Source organism: Staurois parvus, unplaced genomic scaffold, assembly GCF_062004578.1.
Source record: "Staurois parvus isolate SC_StPar_1 unplaced genomic scaffold, SC_StPar_1.0 ptg000191l, whole genome shotgun sequence".
Taxonomy (NCBI): Eukaryota; Metazoa; Chordata; class Amphibia; order Anura; family Ranidae; genus Staurois; species Staurois parvus.
Window position 1 is genome coordinate 7,463,648 of NW_028317987.1, and position 6,857 is coordinate 7,470,504.

A 6,857-nucleotide genomic window follows, 5' to 3' on the forward strand; every position below is an offset into this window, starting at 1 on the left:
TAATGCCTGTAATGTCCCGATAAACAAGAGAGCACAAATGAAGCCAAGTGTCTGTATGTCTGAGAAGGATTGAACCTGTCCTATGCCAAAAGGTAAGGGGGGGCAGAATGTTTGTGTTTCTGTATTACAGCCCACAGAATCCTCCACAATGAAAACGTGACAAGCCGTCCAAGGAGCTTCCATGTGAAGAAGAAGGGGGGGTCAGCGGATGAGACAAAGCATAAAGACACCTTCACTTCTCCCCCAAGGTACCTCTGCCCATTACAGGACATTGACAAAAGGTATTCCATTGAAGTGGAATGACATCATCATTTACCAAAGATCACGGCTTTATTAGACACGGGGAGCCAAGCAACTATTAGAACTCAGAAAGATTTCCAACAAATCCAAGACTTCTCTTCAGGGAAATATAAAGGTGAAAAGTTTCCCAGCAAAACCTGTGAGTGTATCCGGTACAGCCATGAAGGTATCAGGTACGGCTTGGCTACATTTCATAGTGGGAAATAAAAGAATCTGCCATCCCACACTGCTAGTTGGTTTGCCCTATGACCCCTAATTATTGCTATAGATCTCCTTCAGAGATGAAACCCTGTCATTGATTTTATCAGTGAGGTTATATGGTCACAGGTCAATGTGCCAATTAATTATGAGCACTCCCAATCCTATCACAATCCGTGTAACTGCCACGTGATGGAGGAAAGACCGGACTCTATTGAGGTCCATTTCAGGAACAGCCAAATTCCAGATGTTTCCTTCTTACAGGCAACACCTACCTCCACCTTATGTGGACAGGAGGAGAACACCATATGTGTGTCCCCTGAAAGAGTCAGAGATGTCTGCCTGGAAGGGGACGTTCTATTCACCTCCATAGAGAAGATACTGACTCTACTGGGTTCAGTAATCATACACAATTCCTAGCAAGGATTGGAAAGGTGAATGAGGATGTGTTCTTTCCCTTCAAAGTTAATGACCTGGGAAGTACTAAAAAGGCTAAACTGGCTTTACACCGGGAAATAGTTACATTAGTAGAGATCTACTAAAACAAATGTCTAATCCTAAAGTAGTCAGGTATCCCAACCCTCAGGATAACTGGATCCATGATCTGGATAATGACTCCAAAAGTCAGAATATTATTGCCAAATGCATGTTATCCATTTCAGTTGGGGGTGAAACAGCCAATCATTTATTCCTGGTAATCAATGAGCCCCGGTATCAGATTTACATTGGCAATGATCTAGTACATCGCTTTGCCATACACACGGACCTGGTAAATTCCACATTGTGGACCAGATTAAAGGGGATCTATGTAGATTTATAGATGAACATGAAGCCCTTAAATCATCCCAGATAGTGCCATATGCAGGAAACATATTAGTACCACATGATGTACCTATACAGGTACAAAAAGGACAAAAAGAATCCTGATGCATTTATACAGTTGTGTTCAAAATAATAGCAGTGTGTTGAAAAAAGTGAATAAAGCTGAAAATCCTTCTAGTAGCTTTTATTTCCATCCACACAAATGCATTGGAAACACGACACATTCTATTCCAAATCACAACATGAAGAAATATACATCAAATTTGTGTTGTTCCTCTAAAAAAATGGAAGAAAAGTGAATATTAGACGGTTCAAACAAATCGCAGTGTTTGTATTCTTCTTTACAAACTCAAACATTCACTATATAAACTGAGAAATGTTTGAAGATTTTGCTTTCCTTTGAATCACTTAATGAATATTTGGTTGTAGTCGCACTGTTTCTGAGAACTGCTGTACATCTGTGTTGCATGGAGTCAACCAACTTCTGGAACCTGTGATCAGGTATTCCAGCCCAGGATGATTGGACTACATTCCACAGTTCTTCTCTATTTCTTGGTTTTGCCTCAGAAACTGCATTTTTGATGTCACCCCACAAGTTTTCTGTTGGATTAAGATCCAGGGATTGGGCTGGCCACTCCATAATGTCAATCTTGTTGGTCTGGAACCAAGATGTTGCACGTTTACTGGTGTGTTTGGGGTCGTTGTCTTGTTGGAACCCCATTTCAAGGGCATTTCCTCTTCAGCATAAGGCAGCATGACCTCTTCAAGTATTCTGATGTATTCAAACTGATCCATGATCCCTGGTATGCGATAAATAGGCCCAACACCGTAGTATGAGAAACATCCCCATATCATGATGCTTGCACCACCATGCTTAACGGTCTTCACAGTGTACTGTGGCTTGAATTCAGTGTTTGGGGGTCGTCTGACAAACTGTCTCCGCCCACTAGACCCAAAAAGAACAATCTTACTTTCATCAGTCCACAAAATGTTGCCCCATTTCTCTTTAGGCCGGTCAATGTGCTCTTTGGCAGATTGTAACCTCTTCAGCACGTCTTTTTCCCAACAGTGGGACTTTGCGGGGACTTCTTGCAGATAGCTTGGCTTCACATAGGCGTCTTCTAATTGTAACAGTCCTCACAGGGAACGTCACACCTTCTTTCATCTTCCTGGGGCTGATTGTTGGCTGAGTCCTCACAGGGAACTTCACACCTTCTTTCATCTTCCTGGAGCTGATTGTTGGCTGAGTCCGCCCCATTTTGGCTATTCTTCTATCCATTCCAATGGTAGTTTTTCACTTTCTTCCGCGTCTTTCAGGTTTTGGTTGCCATTTTAAAGCATTTGCCATCATTTTAGCTGAGCAGCCGATCATTTTCTGCACTTCTTTATATGTTTTCCCCTCTCCAATCAACTTTTTAATCAAGGTACGCTGTTCTTCTGAACAATGTCTGGAACGACCCATTTTCCTCAGAATTTCAGAGAGAAATGCACTGTAACCAGCATGTCCAACATTTGCTGCCTTCCTTCCTTAAATAAGGGCAATCATTGCCACCTGTTTATCAAAGAATGAATGACCTCACTAATAGAACTCCACACTGCTATTATTGTGAACACGCCCCTTTCAATGAGTGATTCAATGACACAGAATCAGCAGCATGCATGTCATGACTGTTGGGTCTGTTGGATTTCTATGACTCTACTACACCTGCTAGGAAATTATTTGCCATGTAGAGATATCATTTCCACCAAAAACAGAGATTGATCCGGTTAGTGATGTCTGACTGCTAGTATTTTCAACACAACTGTGTATAAAATGAATAATAATACTCTGCCAATTATAGGGAGTGCGCCAACTGGGATTATAATATACAATGTATACATAACATGATGTCATCAAACTAGATATTGTTGTGGACCTTTTGAATTATGTCTCAAAAACATGACTTTATCAAGACATAACATTATATGACAAGCAGATCAGTATAGCCGGATGCTAAGAGTTAATTTTGTCTTGGTTGAACCATCGAAGGATCCTAGTTAAGAAATGGATAGAATGGGGGAAGTGAGACTTTTCCAAGACAATAAGACTGTTTGGACTGTCAACAAGTACTATTTGTATATTGAGGTTGAGAAGAATGCATACACAAAAAGTCAAACAGATAGCCAGATAGGACTTCGACTTTCAAACATTTTAACAATAATGAGACGGGAACTCAACTGGTTGGAAGTTTACCCAAACCTTGCAGAGTGTGATAAACCAACAGACCTCTGAAACTATCAAAATATACTATTGTCCACCAAGGGTGAAAGCATTAACAGTTGTTTACCATGATTCTAATACAAGAGCCAGGCAAACAGAGAGTTTTTCCCTACACATAGAAAATGTTGGTTCTAAAACAAAGAAGTGAAATTCAGGACATTTAAGTCTAAAAATTGACTGTATATAATTACAAAGATATACTACAAAAACATATTATAAATAAGATGTTATAGATTTTATACACCACTAAATATTCAGCAATGGGAACTATATATCACTAACTTGAGTATTGAGATGATGGGAAGTAAGATGTATTATAAACTAGCATTAGTTACATGTCTTATCAGGAAACAAACAGGATGGTATTTCCAGAAGGAATAACTGAATATACACCTATATTCCATGGTCCCTATTTAGAACATTATAGGTATGATCACTTCTATATCTGGAAAAAGCCGTATATTTAATTCCTGAAATTACCTTAAGATTCCACCCAAGGTATGAGTCATCTCAAATACTCAAATTGTTCTATGATACATGACCGCCACCTGGCGGGCAGGTGAGAAATAGCTTATGTACACACATTTCTCAACTAGCCAATCAAGAAGCCTGGTGGGAAGGTATCTTAGAACAATGGATTAGTTGGTATAAAAGCCCTTGTACCTTCAAGAAAAAAAAAAACCTCATCAAGAAGAGACCTCATCAAGAAAAAACTCATCAAAAGAAAAGACCTCAGCAAAAGAAAACCTGACTGAAGAAAGACCTGATTCTGAATAACTACTCTTCCATACTTTCAAACTTCCTAAAACTTTACTAAATTTCTAAACCTCTAACCTTATAACTTCCTACATTCTCCCATACTAAATATCTATCACTTGCCCTATAATATCATTTCTAAAGGCGTTCCACTGCCAGCTAAATCCACGGGAGAGTTGCCTAGTTTGAATGCCGGGTGCGGTGAGATTGTTTATTTGATTTTGTATTACCTATTTTCTCTGTTGTGTGGAATCATAAAATTACCTTAGTGTATCACAACAATATTGGGTAGTTAGATATATGTAGAGAGATCCTGTTTTACTGTTAAAAATTGTTTGTTGCCATATTATAATTTTTTTCATATTTCATAATTTATTGAATATTAATAATCAGAGTATAAAATATCAAGGGCTAGCTTCTTGCAATCCTATGGCCACGGCTTGTGAGAATATAACCTTTGAGATACTCGAAATTATTAATTATTAATAAATTTAATAAATAATCAGATCATTTAAAAATTGTGATTGATGTAATTAGTTAGAAACCTTATTATTGTGTCTTACATTGGTAGGATATATTTTTGATTGTGTGTATCAATATTCATTTATCACCAGTCTTTTGCGTTTTGTGTTAATATATATATAATTTTTGTACATAAATACATTTTTATATTTATCTATTATAAGGCAAATTTTGTGTGTATGGTACGAAATCATATTGGCTAAAAGAATTCAAGGTATAATAATAAGTGGTGATCAAATTATCAAGGTGTCCAAATTATTGGTTTACTAAATATTTGCCGTATTTTAACGGCTGGAGGCACTGTAATATTTCATCTAAGGGAAAGGGACACGCCCTTTATAAGTAGAATAAATCCTTACATAAACCACCACAGGATAAATTTGGAGGCGCTGCTGAGAGCCATAGAAATCGTACCATAATACAAAATGCACTGGTGATTGTATATTTGTACACTTTGTCAAACATATATTTTATATCAAAATGGCATCCAGTAATCACGGATCCACCTCTTCCAAGCATAACGAGGAAAATATGGCGGCTCAAGGCATTGAGCAGGAAGCTATGAAGCCAGCCCGGAAAGCTGCCGGTGCTTGGCAGAAGTATGTTGAATGTGAAGTAATAGATTACCTCCGCAAGAGATTAAGTTTGGGGGATAGCAATAATGAATTCGTGGATGAAGAGAAAAGGCAGGCTATGAGCACCTTTGAGGACCTGTTCAACCAAAAGGGCCAGGTTGTTGAGTTTTTAATGGCATTTGCTAGAGTAGAAAGTGATAGAAGCCGTGACAGACTTCTCCTAGAAGCTTGGCCCATGTTATGGTTCATGACCGCTGGAGCTGCCCAGCGAACCATGACTTTAAGGGAAGAGTTGTCAGAGGCCCGCCTCTTGTTAGAAAGCAAAAATCAGGACATTGAGTCTTTGAAAGGGAAGCTTGGTCATGCCGGTATTCGTTTAGACGAATCCCAGAAATATTATGATAGATTGGTCAGAGACTTTCGAAGTGCTCAGGACCTGTATGAAAGAAACTTTCAGGAATTAAAACAACTTCAAGAGAAGTATCAGGACTTAAAAGATGAGGTGGAGTACTTCAGATCAGAAAGGTTATCTCCTGTCAAAATTAAAGTTCACCCAGGGGATAAGCATGACCAGTCAAAACTTACATTGATAAAATCTGAGCAGAAAACTCTGGAGGAGCAGATTATGAGGTTGACGGCCCAAATAAATTCTGGGGTCCAAAACCGGACCAACCCAGTCAAGCCGGAGGCTGATGAGCGGAGATACCCGCATCACAGCGAAGTATCTGATAGTGAGGCAGAGACAGAATATAGGTCACCTCCTAAGCTTTTAAGATACACTCCAGAGCGCTCAGAAGAAAAGTATGAGGTTTCATATAGGCAGGAAGGGAAATCCCAGGGGTCATTCAGGAGATATGACACCCCAAAGGTCATTAAGTTCCTGAAGGACACTGTTCCGATGTTTTCTAAGAAAGGGTCCCTTGAGATCACCGAGCACATGAAAACATATGAACAGACGTTAGAGATTCTGGGCATTAGAGATGACCACACCAAAATAGAATTGCTGCCATGGGTGTTTGAAGAGAAATACCGGCAATTCTTTGAGACCTTGAGGGCCTATTCCAATCAGTCCTGGAGAGAGGTTAAACATAAGTGCCACATGGAATTTGGGCCTTATAAAACTGTAACCTCTGCCAAGGCTGCGGCCTACAATTTAAAGTGTGGTCCTCACCAAAGCCCTGCAGAATTTCTGGCTGTCCTCAGAAATGCCTATTTCCTGGCTGAAAAGGATCCCAATCCTAACCAGCCAGAATTCAAGACACTATTCTATGAAGCATTACCTGCTTACATAAAATTGGGACTTGCAAAGGATTACAGAAAGGGATGCTCTCTTGATTGGTTGGTGAGAGAGAGTGACTATTTATTCTCAATCCAACAGTCCAGTGAGGGCGGGATCAAAAGAGAACCCAAAAATAGCCCCAAGA